This window comes from Lactuca saligna, chromosome 7, assembly GCF_052625555.1.
Source record: "Lactuca saligna cultivar CGN05327 chromosome 7, ASM5262555v1, whole genome shotgun sequence".
Lineage (NCBI taxonomy): Eukaryota > Viridiplantae > Streptophyta > Magnoliopsida > Asterales > Asteraceae > Lactuca > Lactuca saligna.
Genome location: NC_136423.1, coordinates 26245785 through 26270943, shown reverse-complemented (window position 1 = coordinate 26270943; position 25159 = coordinate 26245785). Strand labels below are relative to the sequence as shown.

General features: G+C 35.6%; 1 long non-coding RNA gene across 4 annotated transcripts; it reads right to left on the bottom strand.

Annotated features, from left to right (window-relative positions):
• Positions 1-8100: 8100 nt before the first annotated feature.
• Positions 8101-9427, bottom strand: LOC145005955 (uncharacterized). Of its 4 annotated transcripts, none has more exons than XR_013662727.1 (4): positions 9117-9427; positions 8856-9001; positions 8634-8721; positions 8101-8494 (listed from the first exon to the last, which is right to left on the bottom strand). It is a non-coding gene; the product is annotated as an uncharacterized LOC145005955 (long non-coding RNA). The 4 variants fall into 4 exon arrangements; XR_013662728.1 differs by lacking the exon at positions 8634-8721 and having other exon boundaries at positions 9117-9214; positions 9281-9427; XR_013662726.1 differs by having other exon boundaries at positions 8634-9001.
• Positions 9428-25159: the final 15732 nt, after the last annotated feature.

Here is a 25159-nt window from a genome sequence, read left to right as displayed (position 1 = left end):
TTTCATTGACGATATTCTGGTCCACTTTAAGATTTGGCGTCGCTATCTCTATGGGATTTGTTGTACCAGTTACAAGTATCACAAGAGTTTTAGATATCTTATGGATCAACCAAATCTAAACATGCAGAAGTGCAGGTGGCTTGACATGGTCAAGGATTAAGAGTGAGAGATGTTGTATCATCCAGGGAAGGCCAATATGCTCTCCAACTCTTTAAGCTGCAATGTGGCTAGTGCTCCCATTCAAGGACTCTATCTGAGGATGATCATTGACTCACCACTCCTGGATTTTATTAGGAAGGTTGAGGTCAATGTTATTAAGAGAGAAAGTTGGAAGAAGGAGAAGATCAGGGGCCAGATCGGTAGATTTTCCACCGATTCTCACGGTCTTTTGACCTAGTGTGGTTGGGTATGGGTCCTAGTTTATGGTAGCGTTTGACAACATTTATGGATGAGGCACATAAGTCTAGGTTCTCAATTCACTCAGGAGAAAAAAATGTATTGAGACTCGATACTTAGCTATTGGTGGCTATTCATGAAGTGAGCCATAGCATGGTATGTGGAACAATGTTGGACCTCTCGGATGGTCAAGGTGGAGCACTAGAGGTTGCATGGAAAACTGCAACTTTTGGAGATACCCAAGTGGAAATAGGAGAAAATCACCATCAGGAGGACTGAGGTGGTGCTCCAAATGATAGAGCTTATTCAACAAATCATGCATATATTAAAGACAAGACAAAGCCGACAGAAGAGTTACGCTGACAGAGGTCGGTCTGAGTTGAATTTTCTGGTTGGGGACATGGTTCTGCTAAAGGTATGTTCGTGGAAGAGTGTTATATGATTCATGAAACGGGGCAAGTTGGGTCCCCGATTCATCGATCCTTTTCATGTTGTAGCTATGGTCGGTAAGGTGGCCTACCGATTGGATTTTCGCACGAAGCTCAGCCATATTCATATCACTTTTCATGTCTCTCGGCTATGGAAGTGTGTGGTTGATGATTGGGCGGTGGTTCCATTAGACGGAATTTAAGTCAATGAGCGTTTAGATTATATGGAGAGGCTGGTGGCTATATTCGATAGGAAGATGAAGACCTTGCACAATAAGGTGGTCCCTTTAATCAAGGCTTAGTGGCAGCATCAGAAGGGTTTCGAATGGACTTGCGAGCCTGATTCTTAGATGCGTGAGCACTAAAAAGATTTGTTTTTAGCTGAGGATTTCTAGGAAAAAATCTATTTCAAGCGGGGGAGAATTATAAAGCCAATTTTTCTGGTATGTTCTTCTAAAAATTTCTTGTTTAAAGTTGTTAGGTTTTTAGTGGCCACGACATGGTGAATGAGTGCCCATAACTTGACCATGGTCTGAGTTTACGTGAAAGTTAAGTTGACGGTATGGCGTGATAGTATATTGGCCATGGTATGGCTTCCATGTAAAGGGAAACCCTAATTTTCGGGGTTATTGCCCCTATTTAAGGGATGTGATAGCTAGGGTTTGCACACCCTTAGCCTCCATCACCTCCATCCCCCCCTCAATGAAATTCTAGCTTTCTTTTTTAGGTCTTTTAGTTTTTGGGTGATTTCTAGCCATGAAGAAGAAGAGAAAGAGTCTTAGTGAATCATCTCATCTTGCAAGCATCACCACCCACCTTGTGTACATTTTGTAGACTCTTGTAATTCCCCAACTTCTTATATTTATGATTCCATGTTTCTAGATCTAGGTTTTCATGTGCTTTTCTCTATATTTAGGCTAATAGGAATGTTGGGGTTCGATAAAGTTGCCAACTTTATGAATCCCCAAAGTCCATTTGCAGTTAGAAATGTTGGATCTGAAGATTGGTAGAGTTTTGAACTCTTGCATGTGATCTTGACCCATTTTTACACCTTTTGATCTTGCTTGAGCTTAAGACAAGCATTGGACATGCATGTCTATAACAATACAATGTTTTTGATCTTTTAGGAGTATGGAAGCATTCTGGAAAATTTGAATGAATGGGGAAAAGGGTTCAGAATTTAATGGTTCAATCTGGTCTGGATTGTTCCCATGGCATGGGAATTAGTCGCTGCATCATGGCATTTGGTTGAATCGCGTCTGTTTTGTCCTATTATCCCCACAATATAGCTTAGGCTTGTCCACATTATGGTAACCGACTGTTAACTTTTAACCGTGACCGTTGACTTTGAAAAAGTTTGGCTATAGGTAAAATTAAGTATGTTGAGCTATAGATTGAGACTTGGTGCCTGTTTATTGTATAGGTGACCTATAGAATTGGCTATCGGATCGAGATCATGATTATTGTCTTTTAGACCGACATATGAGTTTTCCTCACTGTACTTGTGGGTCGGAGCACCAATGTCGGCCTACTAGATAGTGTTATGTATCCTTCTGATAGGATGTTGCTATGCTGTAGTGATCTGTTAGATTGGTAGATCTGTATGATTACATATGCTTGTTGGTTATTGTTTATCTATTGCATATATCGACATAGCGTGGTTGAGTTGAGGCTATACTGCTCTGTGCTACAAGACAACAAACGTGGGGCAATCTAGTCTGATGACTGTGGACCTGGGGATATCTTGTCCGATGACTGTGGGTCGAGGGTAATCCAGTCTAATGATTGTGGGTCTGAGGGAAATCCAGTCTGATGATTATGGACCCACTGTACATGCTTGTATATATATTGTTGTATGGAGTATTTTGGTGGAACACACTAGATTTGGCTTACATTTGTTGATTTCATTGGTTTCTGGTACATCAGATGATCTGGGAAAGGCGAAGGCATTGTCGTACACATCGTTCTGGTGATATATGTTTTGAGAAAATTTTGAAACTCTGATTCTATGGATTTGTTTTGAAAACAATGGTTTACTATATTATGGTTCGTAGAAATGGTTTACAAAAATGATATTTTTTATCATGATTTTTATGATGTTACATATATTATCATTTTGTATATAGTTAGTCCTATTTTATTTATTTATTTATTTATTTTTTTTGTAAAATAAGCCCTTGAATTGGTTTTTGTGTACATTTAGTCCTTATGACTTGTTTCATCAGAGTTGCTCACATGAAATCTTACATGGTACAATCTTTAATGAGGTTTTCTCATATATGGCTCGCCTAGACAGTGGAATCATGTGTCACTTCTCTTGGTTTTGGTAATATCATTGTACTTTTGATTTTAGTTACTTTTAGTACAATACCAACAGTTAATACCAGTTCTAACCTCATTCAATAACAATACCAATTACATTAAATCAGGTGAAGAAAATACATTAGCCATAACGATTACAATACCAAGACCAACTAATTTTCACTTCATTACTAAAGATTACAAGCTATTTTAAACCTATCACTATGTTAATTCTTTTTCACCTCATTAATTTCTTTCTTGAGACATGAAACCTCCTTTTTAACAACTATAAGCCCATCTTCAAAATTTAGGTCAATTTTGCATGTTCTTCATCAATCTATTGCCAAAATCTACGCTTTGTACTTGCATTCTTTAGTAGAAAAACAAAAATATAAGGAGGTAAAAAAGAAGGTCAATTTGAAAAGAACAAAAAACTCATTTTGCTGAAAAAATGGTCAAAGTCAACATACCATTGAATTAAGGAAAACTGTAAACCTTTTTATAGGGTGTTCTTTTGTATTGGAAGTGCAAACTTAAGTTAAAAAGAAGCAATCACAAAGGATCTCGTTGTCCGCTATGAAGATAAATGTAACCAAAATTGAATATATTTTCTTCATGGAGAAAACTAGGGAACCAACATCATTTTTGATTGATTTGTGAATTAAGTTACTGATATAAGTGGGATCCAAACTACAAGCGAGAACATATCATTAATAATTCTTTCATGTAGGATGTCATGTGATCAAAACTTAAACAAAACGGTCATTGTCATTGAATGTATTAAAAACAACAAAGTCTCACTTTGCAAGAAAAGACATTAAGGATTAAATGTATATAAACTAAAAACTCATAATACCTAAATATGTATAAACAATAAATTCAAGGCATATTTTATAAAAGAAAAATAAAAAAAATAAAGACTAAATATGTATAAAATAAGAATTATATTACCCTCATTTTAAATTATTTTTCTTTAAGATCTTTATAAAAAAAAAATAATAAATAAATAAATAACAAACAACTAGTAAGTTCTTGTTGCAATGCTATACCTTTATCTCTTTTTGATTTGTTTTTCTTCGAATAGGTATAATTCAAAGAAAAAAAACCTTAAAAGTCAATTTCAATTATCTTTTAGGATTTGATAAATGAGTTTCTCGAGTCCTTGATTTTTTTTTCTTTTCATTTTGGAAGTTAGCAAGAAGGCACGATTGTATGATGAGACTTGAAAATCATGTTTTTTCTATTTATGACTCATCAAATAAAATATACATGTTTACACAAGCTTTCATATCATGTCACCTTTCAAGTTACACCAAACAAACCTTGGTATATTGCAAAAGGAGAGATCAAAATGTTGTTCGGAACCAACAAGCAAATTGATCAAAGACCCTAAAAGTAAGAAGGCAAACAATATAAAAGTCATAATATTTATTCAAATTTTTTAGTTAACGTGGTACTAGCCAATTTGGTTAAGACTTTGTGTTTTAGATTAGAAAAAATATATATTTTCCAAAAACTTAATGATACTAAGTGTGAAAAAAAAAGTCAATTTTATGATTTAAGTATCTATGTTTTTTTTTTATCTTATTAAATCCATGGTATTTTGAAAATGAAAGAAATTCATCACAACCACAGTGACATCTTATTGTAGGTTCAGCCAGTTATGGGATTAAATTGATATTTCTTTTATTTATACATAAAAATCAGTTTTAACATATTTCCAAATTTGATGAATATAACAATTTTTATACTTCTATGTTTACTAGTAAAAAGTCTGGGCTTCACTTCGGGTCGGGTTTTTTTATTTTTTTGAATATTTTTTTCAATTACAACATCATACTTTGAAAAGTTTATCATAATCTATAGTCAGAACATTCTTATATTGTGCTACAAATACTTTATTTGATATTTGTTGTTATCATCGGTAATTATATATATATATATATATATATATGTGTGTGTGTGTGTGTGTGTGTGTGTGTGATAGTTTATTTTATTTCCTTATTTTTATTAGTTTATTTTAGATTTTTAGATCTTTTTATCATTAATGCATTGTATTTTATTTATTTTTCTTTAGTATGGATCGTACCAGGTGCTTGTTATATTGCATAAGATATTTTGTAGGTTTTTCGGTGCTTGTTGCGGTTGCGGGTTGATTGGAGATGGGCTTAGTGGGCTCCCAAGGCATTATTGAGCTTGGCGGAATCAAAGAGGAAGAATTGGGCTTTGAAAGTTATTGGTTTGGATTATTTGGGCTTATGAAGATGGATCATAAAATTCAAATTTTGGGCTTGGAGCATCCATTTGGTGGCTAAATGATGATTGGTGCATTTCAAATTACATAGACAAGGAGGGGGGACCAAAGGAATCTTTGGTAGTGGAAGGGTGGAGTGGCTTGGTGGACCAATAGCATTACAACAACATTTGCGCGGGTGGAATTTTCATCGCGCGGGTACCCGCGCAACTGCCCAGTATGGGCATTTTGGTCATTTGGCTTGCCATAACCCTTGGGGATCAGATCTAGAAGCTCATTCACGTTTTTCCACCATTGGAGACCTGCAAGAGGCGATTTTGGGAGCTAGAAACCATTTCCTTTCATCTTTCCAAATCTTAGGTAGTTTCTTTATGCAATTAGATTATTGTTCTTGTTACTTTGTTGCCATGAGTGGCTAATACTCTTATTTGGTTGACTTTGGCTGAAAACCAATGAATGTTTGTGGGTTTTGAAGGATTTATGTTGATTATCAATTTATTCCATGTTTATGATTCTAGTTTGCAATTCTTATGCTTATTTGATGCTTTGATCATGAGCTTAGTGTTTGATTGAGCAATAGTTGATTTATTTCATTGATTTTGCATTGGATCATTGAATTCATCTAGAACAAAGGCTTTATGATGGTAGAAATCATCTCTAGCTTATGAATCATATCTCCTTTATGGATGTGTAAGCATTTGACATCCTCTAGGAATTGGGGATTCCTTCATTCTTAAGGCTAATTGATTTCTTGGGATTAATTGCTTCAATTGACCCTTGATCTTAATTAAGAAGGTGTGTTGTGGGCTTCCCCAACCTCCATACTACCTATGAGGAATCTTGGCTTATCATGCTTCATGATTGTTATAACCAATTTGGGATGAAGGATAAGCTTTGTATTAGATCCTAATCATAAACACACAAATGTTCATTGTGTTGAATTGCCTTAGTTAACCAATTATTCCCAACCTTTGAGCATCTCATCAACTTGCTTAATTGCAAGGTTTTTAGTTATTCAAGTATTTTAGTTATCAAGTAATCAAACACCCCCCCCCCCCCCCCCATTTATTTTAATTGTAGTTAGTTAGTTTAATTTCACTAGTTCTATTAAATTGCATTGGTGATTGAATACAACCATTTCCCCGAGGATCGATACCCCTTTTTACCATTATATTACGTTTATTTAGCAATCAAAGGGTGTAATTTGCTTGGTGGGCTCGACATCCCGACCAGTGTGTGTGTGTGTGTTGTTATTTGAGGAAAATAAGACCGTATAGTGGAATATCGAAGGTATGGAGACCAAAAACGGCAACTCCAGAAACTAATATGACAAAAGCTTGAGGTGTTACATTTGGTAAATATCAGAGAGCAAAAATGGGAAACTGTTGAACCATTTGTGGCTAGCAGTAAAGAATACCCAAGTTAGGGTACCAGAAGTGTCAAATCCACAAGCTAATGTGGTAACAAGTTGAAGAGGGACCAAAAGTCATAAAAGTTGGAAACTTTTGTTGCATAACTTTGAAAAAATTGAGGGACCAAAAGTGAAAAAATATTAAAACTATTGTGGTGAAATTTAAAATAATAGGAAATATACTATTTCTAAGAACTTTGTGTTTTAATATATACTAGTGAAGTATCTCTGCTTGCGGGGATTAAAAAAATCAACAATAAAAGTATATTGAGAAACGGAAAGAAAATAATTCAAGTACATTGATATTGTAAAAATAGAAAATGAAAGTATTTTTCTATGAAAATAGTATACTACCAGCTACGCATTCAATTTGAATGTTCTAAATTCAAGTATTTCTAATTGTTTTCATGGTGAACCACATGACAATTTTTTTTTTTTAATTAGGTGGAATGGAAAAAAAAATACACACGTTCATATGCTATTGACGAGACTTTGCAACAAAAAATAAACAAGGAGAATTTGCAACACGAATTTCATTTAATAAATATAAAACTCATACAAAAAGAAATATATTGTCGGCAAACCAAAACATATCCTTATTAATAACTAAGTACATTGTTGTTTTGGGATAAATATAAAACTATACATTAAAGAAATGCAAGTATGTTGTTATTACGGATTAAAAATAAAGTATATTGCCAATTTTAGTAACAATTGGAGCAGTTTTTTTTAAATAGAATAAATAAACTAACCTTATCATTGTCTTCAAGGCAATTTAAAAATATGTTGCAAAACTCATTTATAACTGGTACTTGTTTCATTTGTTGTAAGTGTAGGGTCTGTTTTAGAAAGTTTCGAGTGCGGGTCATGTTTTGGCTTGGTTTAGCCCCTATTTTGTTGTTAAACAAACAATATAAAATCAATATTGTTTTTTACCAAAAATACAATAAGTAGTGGCAATTTGGTTAAAACTATAAAATCATATATATATATATATATATATATATATATATATATATATATATATATATATATATCAAAAAAACAGTATACAAGGGCATCTTGTACAAGACTCCTAAAATTACTATTTTTTTACACTTATAGTAAGTTGGTGCTTGTAAGTTAATAAACTTATGCTTTAAATATAATTTTTAACATATTTTAACAATATCTTAAGGATCCTCATGTCCGAAAGATAATATATATCAATCGAATATTGTAAAGAATCCATCATCAATTGAAAAGCAACTTGCATATAAGGATTTATAAAGCAAGATATGAGCACAAACATTTAAAAAAGTAATGAACCATATTACAAACAAAATAAAAATGATAATAAAATGGTTAACATATAACTTACCTTTGTATCTATTCTACATTTCCTCTAAGTGTATTATATATGTGAATGATTTGTGTGTGATTAACTGTACTTTTGCATTTCTAAGATGGTTATCCTTCCGTAACAATAGAAAAAGAGAAAAATATCAAAATTTTGTGCATATTGCAATATGACAATTGATTTGTTTAATTAAAGTGAAAATGACTTTCCATTATTATCTTTAAGGGTAGAGGTAAATCCGCAAGTTGTCAAATGTTTTGCAAGATCTTCCTCAATTGTAGTAACGGGTCGTTATGGAGCTAATCACAAAAACGACCAACAAATGGGAAGGTAACAACAAGAATTAACATTTGTGTCATGCGTTTCTGCAAAATAACAAAGGTAAATTTTATTTAGGAGAAAAGAATAGTCTTACATGAATAATAATACATTTTTTAAGAAATTTGCTAAGAATTTGGAAACCACGGAACACTATCATAAAGAAGTATATAATCTAACCTTTACCTGATGCATCTTAATTGAAATTGAACTTTCAGAAAGAAGAGCATGGAGAAAAACGGGTAACTAGATACGTGAGTTAAAGCATCCAACACTATAACATATAATTGAAATCCAAATAAAAAAAAAAACACTTCTAAAATTACAATTCTAAAATTTGAACTTGGGAAATTTGTGATGGGTATCAGAAACATAATTAAAACATGAATAAAAGAGTGATGAGCATACCAGTTCTAGTTCTAGTGGGTTAATGTAAGTAATCAACTGCAAATCAGACCCTACATCACTTCAACTTCTAGAGTTAAGTGTTATATTCAATCATGTGGTGTATAGGTTAATACTTCATCCAAAAATCAGACAAATGAAGAAGATCCCTGATCAGAAAGAGGAACGATGTTCATCAACATTTTGATTATCTTCATATCCCTCATTCATTTCCACAAAATTTAAAAATAGAAAAAGTAAGACATAAATTAAGCATCTTCCAACCTGTAGATGGTAGGCTATCAAGCTTCTAAAGGTTTTCTCTTTGGAAGCCTGTCAAACAGGCCGTATGCAAGTCGAAAATTGATGCAGGAATCATGCTTCTATAGGAAGGAGTAAAGCGAAAGTTGACAAAAATCAAATGAAAGAAATTGAATCTAGCGATTTACCTCACTAGTTGTAGATGCGTCTAGATGATGAGCGACATTGGATAACGATTGTTGCTTATCATTCTTTTCCAATTTACAGATGAATTAGAGAGAAAATAGAGTTGATTTTGTATTGAAATCGATGTTAGGGATTCTATTGGGCATTAGTAGTAGTTGAAGAAGATGACCAAATAGAAAAAAAAATCATATATATATATATATATATATATATATATATATATATATATATATATATATATATATATATTGCTCGTAGATCTGGCTACTCAGTTTAGAGACGATAAGCATCAAAATGATTTTTTGATGGAAGATTATTTAGAAGGATTAATCTTAACTAAGTTATAGTATATGTTACAAGGATTCCGTACATATAAAGAACGCAAAAATCCGAGTTATAACGAAGAAGTTATGACCTATCGAAGTTTCGCGACAGAACCGGCACGACGCCGAATGACGTAAAATACGAATTTAAGATAGAACGATATCTAGCCTTAGTAATCTAAATGAAAGTTGAAGAGTTCGTTAAACCGAGAGTGTGCATAAAAAGAACGCCCAAATCTGACTTCGTATGAGGAAGTTATGATTTTCTGAAGTTTCGACTTAGCAGTATGCAACCCGATTACTCAATTTGAGATCGAGAGGTTTTTAGCCGAAACAATCTAAACGAGAACCGAATATCTTGTTAATAGTAGTGAAACGATAAAACGATAGGCGAAAACGGACGTCAAATGAAGAAGTTATGAATTTATAACGGAGTTTTCCTGTCCCGACCTACTAAAAATAATATATAAGTAATATATTTATAATATATTAAAAATAATATCAAAATTAGCCAATAGAGTCTAAACGAGAGTTGTAGATCATAATCTCACCTATGCGTCGATATAAAGAATGTCGAAAACGAAGTTCGTATGCGAAAGTTATGAATTTCTGAAGATCGGGGCGCGAACCCCAAAGCTATGTCAGAGACCACGACGTGGCAACAGTGGCCACAACGTGGCATGACTTCTGACGCATTCTAGAGCCTGACAGAGTAAGTGGACGATGATGCATGCAGTGAAGACCAAGCCCATGATGTGGAAAAAGGTTCCACGACGTGGCAAGGGCCAATTTTTCCCTATAAATAGATTTGAAGGGCCGACCGAGTTTGGTTGCTCATTCTCTCATCTCTCACCTGTATTGTATCGATTTACGTGCAAAGAAGTACCCCCGAAGCCCCGGTATCATCCCAAGACACGAAGCAAGTCCCGAAGCCCGAAGATCCCGAGAAGTGCAATTCCCGAGCCGAAGCTCTGCCCGCGAGGAGCCCGGTTTTTGTGAAGATCTTCCAAATCTACCGAAGAATACTACTTCTGCAAGTCGTAGTGCTGTCCGATCATCTTCTAATCAAGTGAATGTGTAGTTACATTCTTCTAACGCATAATTATAAAGTATTTTATACGAAATACGTGTTATGTGTATACTTTGTTGTTATATGCATGAATGTATATTCACTTTCTTCTATCTCATAAATCTGATTTATTATCTATGAAATACGTGTTATGTGTGTGTGCCTCATCCGTTATGTGGAATATGTATTGATTGAACATGTTACACAAGTTTTAAACTATGTATAAAAATATATATTTTATCTACTAATATGTTGGGTAGAACATGGGTAGATAGTTGATGTGTGATAAACAGATGAGAGGCCTCGATGTTGTTGTTGTTGATCTAGTTATTCAGCGGAGTATGGATAACGACCACAAACTCTTTCTAGACAGACTTGTGGAACGCTAGCAGGTTCACAACCTGTAGGTGTTGTGAACGATGTGTTCAACGTTGTACTCTATCCCCCTCATGGTTGCCTTTAGGATATCTATTGTTGAGGAAACCCCTTAGCTGTAATGTCTGTCCCGATGAAATTCCTAGATTAGGTCCCTTGTAATAGATGTTGTTTTAGGGACATAAAGTGAGGATAACGGGAATGGGTAATCGGTTTATATGTTGGTTGGTGAAATTAAATATAATTGTTTATTGTGGGTAGAAAACCCTATATGCTCACCAGGTTCCCAAGCCTAGCCCACTCAGTTTATTTGTATTACATGTAGTAGCGCGAGGGCATAAGATGGATGAATCATCAAGTTGTTTTGGTTACTAGTCTGCATATGTATATATTTGTTGAATGACTTGTAATGTTATCGTTTATGCTTTATGATCTATATCGGAACATGACATCCCGAGTTTTGATTATATAATGAAAATGCATCTCTTTATGAAATGCTTTGATAAATATTATTTTATCGTATTTTGTTTTGGGGAACAAATTCCGCAACTCTTTTAAATCAAAAGGATTTACTCTGAAATTATTTTAAAAAACATAAATGAAATCGGTCTTTTCTGGCCGAGATTTTGGGGATGTCACAATTGGTATCAAAGCATTAGTTTAAGCGAACTAGGAATTTGTAGAATTTCTAGGCTTAAACTTAGAATGCTAAGCGATGATTGTGAGATGAGTGCTTACCATATTTTAAGACACGAGCACTAGAATATTTTAGGAAAGTTGCCTAAAATTCTTTTGTGTGCTAAATGTTATATTTGTCCATATATGATATTATTTGTTCGGATCTATGGTCTATTGCTTACCGGATCTGGAACCCTTATGCGTTTTGGATTCTAAGTGTATGTCTACGGTATTAGAACTAGCATGTAAACGTTTCAGAGTGATAAGGATGATTTTAATATCTATTGTGAATGAGGATCTAATTTCACCTTATTCGGTGTATAGATAAAAAAATGATGAGAACAAGGAGTGGAGTTGGAAATGTGGACGAAAACAGGAATCAAATACATGTGATAGAGCAAGTAGCTATTGCAGCAGCAACACCTGAGCCAATAACAATGGTCGGAGTGCAGTTGATGATTTAGACGATGTTGGATCGTAAGATGCAGGAAACTAGATGTCTGCTTAGGCAGAATCGCGAGGAACTGTCAATTCACGTCGAAGAGACCGAAGTAAATCGAGGGTTGTCTGAAGGAGGAAACTTTAGTGGGATCATTGGTCAAGACGACCCACCGATTGTTAGGCAGAATAACCAGGATAGAGGAAATGATGTGTGCGGGTGCAAGTTTAAAGATTTCATGGCATCCAAACCACCATGTCTTTCTGGGAGCCCGAAATTGGTGCAAGTCATGGACTGGATCTCCGAGATGGAGACAATATTTGAAAGTTACGAGTTTAGCAACAGACAGAAGACTGCTCTTGCAATTCCTCTATTAAAATCTGGAGTACCGAGCTGGTGGAAGTTACTGGCTGGTTCGATGCCCAAGGGGGAAGCTAGCAAGATGTCTTGGGAGGAGTTCGTGGTGCAACTGGAAATGCAATACTGCTCTGAGCAGGATCATCTGGAAATCAACAATGAGTTCCAGAATCTGAAAAAGGGAAAATTGAGCATCACTGAATACGCTACAAGCTTTACAGAGAGATGAAGCTTTTTCCATACCTAATTCCAACGAAACTTTCCAAGGTCAACAAGTTTGCCAATGGATTACCAGCGGACTTTGGTCCGATAGTCAAGCAAGCAACCACTCTGAAATTCGCCATCTGGGTAGCCAAAAATATTGAGAACTAAATAAAAGAAAAGGGTATGGAGAAAGCTGAAGTTGGAGAGAAAAGGAAACATGAAGGATCTTCAATGATCAACAAAGAAACAAAACTCTCTAAATCTGGAGGAAGAGATGAAGCTAAGTGGTGTGATAAGTGTAAAAAGAAACACTTCAGGAAGTGTAACGAGGAGACAACCTGCTACAAATGTGGGAGGACAGGGCATTTCGCCAACAAATGCGCAGCTAACAAAAAGGTGTGCTACGGATGTAACGAAGAAGGGCATATTTCTAGAGACTGCCCAAAGAAAGACACACCACCACAGCTGAGAGCATTCCACATGCGCCTCGACGAAGCAGAAAACGATGGGAGGATTAATAGATGAAGACTTAATATTAATATATAAAGTCTGTCTTAGGAAGCATAGCCTGTTAGAGGCATAGTATAGGGTGAACTTGAACTTTTGTGTAATATTTTCAAGAAATAATATAAACCATGGTTTTGTTATCTGATGTGTTGAATGATCATATGATTTATGTATTGTGACTTGGTTGACTACGAGACAATACTTGGGACGAGTATGAGTAGGTGTGAATGATAGTAGAGATCTATGCTACCGGAAGCATAGGACTCGCACTTGGATCAGGGAAAGTCGCAAGGTTACCAAGAAGCTAGTAATTGATTCCTTTTTTTCAAGTATGTCATTACCATTGTTTCAGTAATGACTAGTAAGATGGTTGTTATTCCGACCCTAGTGGTCATATCAATTGAGTCCGACTACGATGAGAGGTCATCAGGACACGACCCATCGGTCTGTTATAATAGATAAAGGAAAGTATTTATCCTAAGAAGAAGAAGGAGTCCACAATAAGGACTTATTTGGTAACTCGGAAGTTATGATTGAAAGTAAAGCATAGTACGAAAAGTAGATGCAAGATTTAGGCTTCGTTTGTAGTCAAGAAAGCCATAGACTTAAACATGTTGGATATAGTGTCCAAGTCCAGAACTTTATTTGGTATGAACTTGACCCGACCTGACATGGTCCATTTGGGTTGCATGGCATTGCAATACTTGGATAGACTAAATGAGAGAATAAGGCACTTATGATTAGTAATATATTATAAGTTCTAATATATTAATAATAGTATTATTTAATTAGTATTTGATCAAGTATTAATATAGTATTAATTTGGTGATCAAAGTGAGACTAATTAAATATATAGGGTTGATTATGACAATCATCAATTCTTTTATGGTGGATTAATGATCCATGGTTTATGGGTTATGGATGTAACCACTTGGAGCTCAATTGATAGTCCATGGGAGTTACAAACCCATGGGTCATGAGAAATGAAGATTCATGACAATTATGAGTCTTCATAATGAAACCCTAATTGTGACACCACTATAAAAGGGACCCTTTGGCTAGCAAAATCGGGACCTAGTGTTACTAGAGAGAGCATAACCGATTTTTGAGTGCAAGAAGTATTCTCTCAAGTTATTCCAAGTTTTGTGGTGTTGTGTGAAGCATTTGAGGCACAACATTTGGGGTTCTAGGCTCACAAAGTCTTGAAGGAATCCAAGCAACAACAAGGTATGCATTTCTACTAGTTTTTATGTTTCATATATTCCCCATGCCATTCTAGTTAGGAAATAACCTTGAAAAGAAATTTGCATGTATATAGAGAAAACATAGATTCAAGGTTATCATGGTTGCATGTAGACTTAGGAAGTGTTAGAATGCTCAAAACCCATCAGTGGTATCAGAGCCTAGGATTGTTTTCTGTATACTTGATGCTTGATAATGTGGTCTTTGTAGTGAGAAGAGGAGTCTTTCGTGAGAGAGAATTCATAAGCCAAGGGGATAGTGGGAGGAAAATTGACCTTGAAGAGCTTCAAGAGTCAAGTGGTGAAGGAACCTCAAATGTTGTCAGCCAACTTGAGGAGGAAACTCCTGTTGAGCTGATAGATGAGTCTGTACCTCCAAGATGTTCCACTAGGGTGAGGAAGACACCTGATTTTTATTATGGTTATCACATCACCACTGAAGGTGATACATTTATCAATGATAGTACGCTGATAGATTTGGATGAACCTAATAATTATAAGGAAGCCATGGCAAGCCCCGAGTTTGCGAAATGGAAGGAGGCTATGGACAGCGAGATTCAGTCCATGTATGACAATCAAGTTTGGAACTTGGTTGACAATGTACCAGGTCGTAAGACAGTTGGGTGCAAATGGATCTTCAAGAAGAAAACCGACATGGATGGGAAAGTACACACTTATAAAGCACGACTGGTTGCGAAGGGCTTTACTAAAACTCCAGGAGTTGACTATGATGAGACCTTCTCACCAGTAGCTAAGATTAAGTCTATTAGAGTGTTATTAGCCATAGCTGCATTTCATGATTATGAAATATTGCAAATGGATGTCAAAACCGCTTTCCTTAATGGGAAGTTGGCTGAGGATGTTTACATGGCTCAGCCAGAGGGTTTTTTCGATCCAAAATACCCTAATAGAGTGTGTAAGCTTGAAAAATCCATTTCTGGATTGAAACAAGCATGTCGCAGGTGGAATCTTTGCTTTGATGAAAAAGTCAAAGAGTTTGGCTTTTCTAGGAGTGAGGATGAGTCTTGTGTGCATGTCAGGGCTAGTGGGAGCATAGTTAGCTTCTTGGTGTTGTATGTGGGTGATATACTTCTCATAGGAAACGACATCCCAACTTTGTAGGAGATTAAGGCCTCGCTTGGGAAGTGTTTTGCTATGAAGGACGTTGGGGAAGCTGCCTATATCCTAGGGATAATGATATTGAGAGATAGGAGTAAGAGACTAATTGGACTTAGTCAAAGTACTTATGTGGATAAGGTACTGAAGAGGTTTAGTATGCAAGATTACAAGAAAGGAGAATTACCAATCTAAAGTAATGCCAAGCTGAGTAAGACTCAGAGTCCAAGCACAGAGGCTGAGACAGCTGAAATGAGTCAGATACCATATGCTTCCGCTGTGGGCTCGATCACGTATACTATGACTTGTACTCGCCCTGATGTGGCCTTTGCTTTGAGCATGGTCAGTAGATATCAAGGGAACCCTGGCAAGGCACACTGGACAGCGGTAAAGAACATTCTCAAGTATTTGCAAAGGACTAAGGACTGGGTCCTTACCCTCGGAGGCAGTGATGACTTGAGAGTGGAAGGATATAGTGATGCTAGCTTTCAAACTGATAGGGCCAATTTCCGCTCTCAGTCAGGCTGGGTCTTTATCCTAAACGGAGGATCAATTAATTGGAAAAGTTCTAAGCAGGAGACAGTAGCTGATTTGACTTGTGAATCAGAGTACATAACAACAAGCGAGGCAGCAAAAGAGCTGATATGGCTAAAGAACTTCATCAGAAACCTTGGAGTTGTACCAGCTATAAAGGAACCAATGGAAATTTTCTGTGACAGTGAAAGTGCGGTTGCTTTGGCTAAAGAACCAAGAGATCACGGGAGATCTAGGTACATTGACAGAAAATACCATTTCATCAGACATAGAATAGAAGAAGGACTCCTCGTTGCAAAGAGGGTATCGTCAGATGAGAACCCGACAGATCCCCTCACAAAGGGACTGAGCAGGGTTAAGCATTTACAGCATGCAAGGCGCATTGGGCTGAAGGATGATATTAGTTTCAATAATTAGATTCCTGAAACTTGTAAAATGTAATTGACATTTGATGATAAATAAAAGTTGTTATTTATTTATGAGTAAGGTGTTACTATCTTGTGTTGATTGTTTACTATGTTTCAACTTTGCATGTTTTACTTCCAGAATAATTATGTTATTATTCAAACCATCCACAGTCAGTCAAACTTTGGAAGTAAGTATTGATTTAAGACTGTCATGAATTTGGCTTGTATGATTTGTCTAAAGTGCTTTAGACAATGCAATGGTTGCTACAACATTCATGAGTACTCATAAGGGAAGAGTATTGGATTCAACCCACGCTCACTTGCATCACTTCATGGAATTTATCTCGAGTGATCGTCAGACGGTAATATCATATAAATATTCAAACCTAAAGATATGAGTTGTTGACTATGAGTTGGTTATTCATTGATTGTACGAAAATGCATTGGTAACTCGATGTTATAAAACATGCCTTTGTGAATAATTCAACAAATAGTTAGTACAAGGATATCAGTCGAAGTTTATCTGTTCCTTCCAGAAATAGAAGCGATATCTGGGCCCCTCAATGATTTGGTTTTGACCTATGTATCGGGCCCGGTCAGAACCTAATTGATGTGTTCAATTTAGTTCTATGTCGAAACAAATCGGAGATCGAGAAACAAATGCTGGACAATAAGTAAGACCATGTTCCATGTGTTTGTCCGGCTAATATCATGAGAGAAGAGGATTATATGATCACTTATCTTAAATGCCGTATCATCATCATCTCAGTTCCGAGAGACTTTGAAAGAGCTACGATCGCTAGTCGGGTTTTGAAGTCATATTTGCAAATATAATTATTAGACTTATCCAACTGGGAGACTGTTGGATATAGTGTCCAAGTCCATAACTTTATTTGGTATGAACTTGACCCGACTCGACATGGTCCATTTGGGTTGCATGGCATTGCAATACTTGGATAGACTAAATGAGAGAATAAGGCACTTATGATTATTAATATATTATAAGTTCTAATATATTAATAATAGTATTATTTAATTAGTATTTGATCAAGTATTAATCTAGTATTAATTTGGTGATCAAAGTGAGACTAATTAAATATATAGGGTTGATTATGACAATCATCAATTCTTTTATGGTGGATTAATGATCCATGGTTTATGGGTTATGGATGTAACCACTTGGAGCTCAATTGATAGTCCATGGGAGTTACAAACCCATGGGTCATGAGAAATGAAGATTCATGACAATTATGGGTCTTCATAATGAAACCCTAATTATGACACCACTATAAAAGGGACCCTTTGGCTAGCAAAATCGGGACCTAGTGTTACTAGAGAGGGCATAACCGATTTTTGAGTGCAAGAAGTATTCTCTAAAGTTATTCCAAGTTTTGTGGTGTTGTGTGAAGCATTTGACGCACAACATTTGGGGTGCTAGGCTCACAAAGTCTTGAAGGAATCCAAGCAAAAACAAGGTATGTATTTCTACTAGTTTTTATGTTTCATATATTCCTCATGCCATGCTAGTTAGGAGATAACCTTAAAAAGAAATTTGCATGTATATAGAGAAAACATAGATCCAAGGTTATTAGGGTTGCATGTATACTTAGGAAGTGTTAGAATGCTCAAAACCCATCAAAACACTTTTTCAAGGAAACATAGAAGTTATGGTTATTACCTAGGATCAAGAAATAACGTGTGGAATCATTATGCAAGACCTATTTCGTTGATGATTCTGGGACGTAATCATCCTAAGGGGGAGATAATTGTAATGCCCGTAGATCTGGGCTAGTCAATTTAGAGACGATGAACATCAAAAATGACTTTTTGATGGAATATTATTTAGAAGGATTAATCATAACTAAGTTATAGTATATTTTACAAGGCATCCGTACATATAAAGAATGCCAAAATCCGAGTTATAACGAAGATGTTATGACCTATCGAAGTTTCGCGACAGAACCGGCACAACGCCGAATGACGTATAATACGAATTTAAGATAGAAAGATATCTATGTCACACCCCCAAAACTGAACGGATGAAATATTTAGGGGTGGAAGACTTTATTTATAGTACCACAACAATGCATAATAGAAACCAAAGTACAAAATTTGGTACATAAGATTTTAAGTTTACAAATGTGTTTCCAAAAGTATAATTTACAAACATAAATATAAAGAAACTTGGTCTTCCTTTAAACGTGTTGGTACCTGTTTACTGCTTTCCTGAAAATACAAGTAGTTTTGAAAGGAGTGTCAACAATTAAGTTGGTGAGTTCATAAGTATGTTATATAAATAACTTGTTTGTTCTATGAAATATTTATTTGTTCTTTCAGAAAATCCTATATTTTCTGTTGTATATAACTTTGTTTTCAGATGTAGTATAGTCTTAACCCTCCATAAGACTTTGAAAAATAAGATAACTCAGAAATTGTATAGTATTCTGTACCTATACTTGTAATAAAACTTGTGAAATAGTATTATAGTTTTAATATATTAAAACTATATGAAGTTGTTACTTATTCTTACACCAAACTTAATTATTAATTTCAAAGTTGTGATTTGTCATAACCATACTTGATGACCTAAGCCTCGCCTGTCACACAACGTTCTTCAGGCGTTGTAATATGGTACAACAATTGTCATCCCAAGCCTGCCGGCTTGACTGTAGCTAACAGTCGAGATGTGGGATTGTCAATCCCATATAGATCTATATACAAGTGTCATGGTCTCCCTCAAGGAGACTCTGGTTATAACTTTCAGGGCTTTTGTTTTATACTTGAATAAGTACTTGAAGTGTGTCTTACAATTACCTTATTGATAATTTTGTGTAAAATATTGAAAAGTATTCTTGAAATAGTCATATCATAACTATATTATAAATTATATTTAATATAATTTATATATATCTGATTTCATCAGAAACTCTGATTATGTAGTAAACACATGTACTTCCATAAAGTATATTAATAAGTTTGTATGAATAATAAATTATACCTATTATAATTTATATGTTTATTGTAGCAAATAGTTCCAAATTAGTGCAATAGTTTATTTACAATAATAATATAACAAAAGAATAAGTTTTATCATTTACATGAAAATTTCCTTGTATTTTACTTGTATTTCCCCCTAAAACATTCTAAAAATAGTGAAAACATAGGGGTATAAACTCACTTGATAGATGGTGAATTGGACATAGTTTTGACAGGAGAGAGGTTACTTCTAAGGAATCTCGGGGCTTCGGGGCTTGCTCGGGGTCTAAGGTATGCTTCGGGGGCTTTAGGGGTTGTTGGTGAAGTGTTGGAAGTGAAAGGAGTGAAAGATATGAAGTTTTGGTGAAAAAGTGGCTAAAATCCGAGATGTCTCGCAGCCTTTATATAGGCGTGAGGGTTCGGTCCGAAGGGGAGTCACCAGAAACGCGACATCAACAACGAAGGCCACGTGCGAAGTCGGAAGCAGCAGCGTGCGAGGCTCGGATTGGACCAGAGTTCGGTCCAATGGGAAGGGGGCACGTGCGAAGCGGAGCGAGGGAGGAGAAGCTGCGTGGTTCGGCTCGCAGGATACCACCGGTGCGAGGTGCGTCGGCTTCCGATTGGGTCTCGATTTCGGACGAATCAGCATGTGACACGGGGCGGACACGGAAAGGCTGCTGATGCGAGATGACGTGGCCTGGGTACTGTTCATGCGAAATTATCCGGATTTTTTACTATTTTTCTTTATTTTTGAGGCAAAAATTTGTAAAATTCATAACTTTTGCATATGAACTCTGTTTTTGACATTCTTTATATGCACGCGTAGGTAAAATTATACTCTACAACTTTCGTTTAGACTTTGTTGGCTAATTTTGAGTTTATTTTTAATATTATTATTTTTAACAAACATAGACAGGAAAATCCGTTAAAAATTCATAACTTCTTTAACCGACGTCTGTTTTCGTCAGACTTTTTATCGTTGTACTAGTATTAACGAGACCTTTGATTCTCGTTTCAGTTGTTTCGGTTAAAACTCGCTCGATCTTTATTTCGAATTTTTAGTTGTCTACCGCTAATTCGAACTTTAGAAAAATCATGACTTCTTCGTACGAAGTCAGATTCAAATGTTCAATATATGAAAGTTCATTATTTTTATGAGTTCTACAGCTTTCATTAAGGTCACTAAGGCTAAAAATTAGTTTATCAAAAACTCACTTTTTACGTGAACTAGCGTTTGTCGGATTTGTCGCGGATTTTCGATTGGTCATAACTTCTTTGTTATAACTCGGTTTTGGGAGTTCTTTATATTTTTGGAATCCTTGTTAAAACCTCTTTGACTTGGTTCATCTCAATTGAAATTATTTAACACTTTAATTTTGAGGGTCAATTATGTAAATATACCCAATATGATAAAATTTATCTTTATTATTTGAAAAAAAACTACAAATTACACTATTACATAGGTTTGAAATAACGTTTTGTTACAATCTAACCTTAGTAATCTAAACGAAAGTTGAAGACTTTGTTAAACCGAGAGCGTGCATAAAAAGAACGCCCAAATCTAACTTCGTATGAGGAAGTTATGATTTTCTGAAGTTTCGACTTAGCAATATGCAGCCCGAATACCCGATTTGATATCGAGCGGTTTTTAGCCGAAACAATCTAAACGAGAATCGAAGATCTCGTTAATAGTAGTGAAATGATAAAACGATAGGCGAAAACGGACGTTAGATCAAGAAGTTATGAATTTATAACGGAGTTTTCCTGTCCTGACCTACTAAAAATAATATATAAGTAATATATTTATAATATATTAAAAATAGGGTTATTGTCACTCTTGCCCAACAAAGTTACGTATAATGGTTTAAATGGTCCCTCGTGACTATTTTTTGCGTTTTAAGGGCTTAAACTTGTTGATGACCGATTGAGATATTCACCTTACCCATTTTAGCAGGTAAACTTGCCTCATCTTCTGCCTCGTCACTTGCCATGTATACGTATGAGGTAACTCATTGAGTCAATACCGGGTTGCTTGATGACACATAAGCTGGCACATGCAAATTAGTAATTATCGCCTTTAATGTCTACCAACACCCCAACAACCTTTCACTGTCGATTCGATTGAGTCCCAGGCACAAGTCTCGAATTATAAGGGGACATACACATGTGGGGTTTGAAGTAAAAAAAATCTGAAACTTGTTTACCATTTTCGGGCAAACAATCTTGTGGAAGAACCCTTAAAAAGCAACAATGTCGGCTCCACCACCTTCACCCAACTCTATAAATTCTGGAGAAGACATCAACTACAATGTGCTCCACTCAATCTTCTGTGATTGTGGTCCGAAGATTATAGAAAACCAAACTGAAATGAAAAGGTTGAAGGAGCAGCTAGGACAAGATTATATCGTTTGCAGGATCGACCACATCAGTCTCCATCACAAGTTGGATGATCATGATCAGAAGTTTAAAGTCGTTGGTCTTGCTCTGGGTGGCATGATGTTGGGGATGCTCTTGTTGCTGGTTGTTGTGCTCCATTTCCTTGTTAAACTTTGGTGATGGGTTGATCTGCAGCTAAGGTGGTTAATGGTTAATAAGGTTATTAGTATGTAGTGTTCGTGTGTCTTAATTTTTTTTTCTTTTATTTCTGTTTATTTTGGCGAAATATGTAAAAGTCCTATCTTAATGACATATATTTTGTAAGTGAAATCAAATGATTAATGAAAGACCTATCAAAATGATAGGCGTTTTGAAAATATGTCTGATGTTCTTTGCCGATTGTTTTTGATCTGAAGATGTCTGATGTTCTTTACCAATTGTTTTTTATTTGAATTAGTTCTTAAGTTTGATAAACGGATCCGTTGAAAGTGCAATAGTGGGGGTAATATAGTCTTTTACACAGTGGGGGTAATATTGTCTTTTTTATGCACTGCTCCTTCATATATACCTCTTGCATTCATCCTAGCACATTGTTTTTTCTTCAAACACTCTTCACTGTGAAGGTACAGAATGAAGAACATGGAATGTGGATGTGGAGCTAAGGCTATAATAAGAACATATCGTACTACCAATAACCCAGGAAGGCCCTTGTATGCATGCCCGAAAAAGGTAATTTACTAGTTATTTAAATTTTGGTGTTAACCCTACTTTTTTAAGATGTGTTAATTGAAGCAAATACTTGGAATCAGGATGCTAGTTCAGGTTTTATAGCTTGGGTTGATGAAATGGAGTGCAACAATGAAGGTTGGTCATAAATGGGTTGTATAAGCCCAACAAAAAGCTTCAAGCTGAGGTTTTTAAGTTGAAGGTTTACCTAGTATGTAGTTGGGTATTTTTTTTTTCTGTTTAATCATGTACAAGTTGTAATGAAGGTTAGTTGGACCAGTTGTCTTGTTATGCATCTTGTAATGCACTTTGATGTCTTTTGAAACTTGTAATGTACTTTATTTCTTTTAAGTTGTTATGTAATCTGTAATGTACTTTATTTAATTGAAGTGATTATATTTGGGGTTTTGATGTGTTTTGTATGTACGAAATATGAACAATCAAATTAAACAAAGTTAACACTTAAATCCAACCAAACACAACAAGTTTAAAACATAACAACTTGTCCAATTCCAAAATTAGTAACCTACTACATCCCAATACCAAACTTAACACTTAAATCCAACCAAACACAACCAAGTTAAAAGATAACAACTGAAACAAAATAAGATCCTAATCATTAAGCTCCAATGGGTTTGCACTTGTTTCTCCTTTCCCATCTTTACCCTTCACCCTCTTAGCAAGTTTCATCTTTACGATTCTCTCTGATTTCTTTCTTTTAGATATCCTTCCAACAGCAACAATTGTTGCTCCTTGACCCTTTTGCCCTTCGTGCACTGATTTTGCTTCTTGACCATTTTGCCCTTCATTGACACCTCCTGCTCCTTCACCTTTTTCATTGACACCTCCTGCTGCTTCACCTTTTCCATTGACACCTGTTTTCCTTTTTTTTAACATTTAGTTTGGGCCTCCTGCCAACTTTAGGTTTTTGCACTTGAGGTCTTTCAGCTTGAGGAAATGTGACCTTGTTATGCCCCACATTTTTACAAACACTTCATGATATTTTTTTCCCTGCCTTAGACACAGTGTGCCTTGGTAGCTTCTTTGATGCATCTCTTCTTTTGTTAACCATTGGTCTACCTGGCATTCTTCTCTTCATTGGTGGAATAGGTGGTATGAAGTCAGTAGGTGGCCACATGTTGCTACCATTCATCCCCTGAATTAGATACTTATAGGTGTTCTTCTAGACTTCTTCATAGAACATTGTACCAACATAACCACCAACATCTCTATTGAGGAATTATAGAGTTGCAACTGAATGCACACATCCATACCCATTAAGTTGCCACACTCTACAAGTGCAAGTCTTCTTGTCCAAGTCAACAACATAGGACTCAACCATATTTCTTGTTTCAAATTGGTTAAGACCACTTGGTAAAACCTGCCAATACCTAGTGTAGACATAACATAACTAATTATATTAGTTTATGAGTTTAGAGTTTAGAAAGTACCTTGTGCTTTTTTTTAATTAATTCAGAAGGAGTGTAATTGCTAGGCAAGGCTTGTAATCAGGCCATGAACTACCTTTAATCTTTAAATTGTATATTCTCTCCATAACATACAATCTAATCTCCTCTAACATGGTGATGATTGGCTTTTTCCTAGAATTTCTTATCACATTATTCAAGCTCTCAGATAACCCGTTCTCCACTACATCACACATCTTTCCCTCTTGAAAAAAATGCTCTACTACAAGATTTGGGGTTGGTGTCCATAAGATAAGCAAAGGCTGCAGGGTTAAGCACTTCAATCTCCTTTATGGTAGCATTGAATAAAGGCTCAGTGGATGCCTTGCTTGCCTTCCAAAACATGTTTTCATAATGCACACCACTGAATCTTTTCCTAAAGTTGGCAACAATATGCCTTGCACACTGCTTATGTTCAGCAATAGGCAGTATTTCCTTCACAGCCACTAACAGCCCTTGTGCAATAATGATAACAATTTATATAAAGGGTATGAAACTAGAATTCATTAAATTAGGAAGTAAGACTACTAACCTTATGCTGATCTGACATTAATGTTATACCAAAACCATCATTCAGTTGCAATTCATCTCTAAGGTTTTCCAGAAACCATTTCCAATTTTATTTGTTCTCTACACAGACAACTGCCCGTGCAATTGGAAATATGTGATTGTTGGCATCTCTTCCTACAGCAGATATGAGCTCACCACTACATAAGCCATTTAAGAAATATCCATCTAAATTTATAACCCTTCTACAACTCCCACTCCACCCTTTCTTAAGCCTATCAAAACAGAAATAAAGTTTGTTAAAATAATTCTTACCATCTGGCATAGAATTGACATCAATTTTAACTGTTGATCCTGGATTTGATCTTCTAATCTCCTCACCATATGACCACAACTTTGCGTAATGCTCCACTAATGTTCCTTCGATCAGTTCAATTGCATACTTCTTTGCTCTTCTACACTGTCCCATACTCACATCTATACCAAATTTCTCTTTAACCTCATCCTTAAGTAGCCTCACACTAACCTCTTGTTTCTTTAAGAATTGTGTTGTGTAATGGTTACCTATCTAAGAATAATT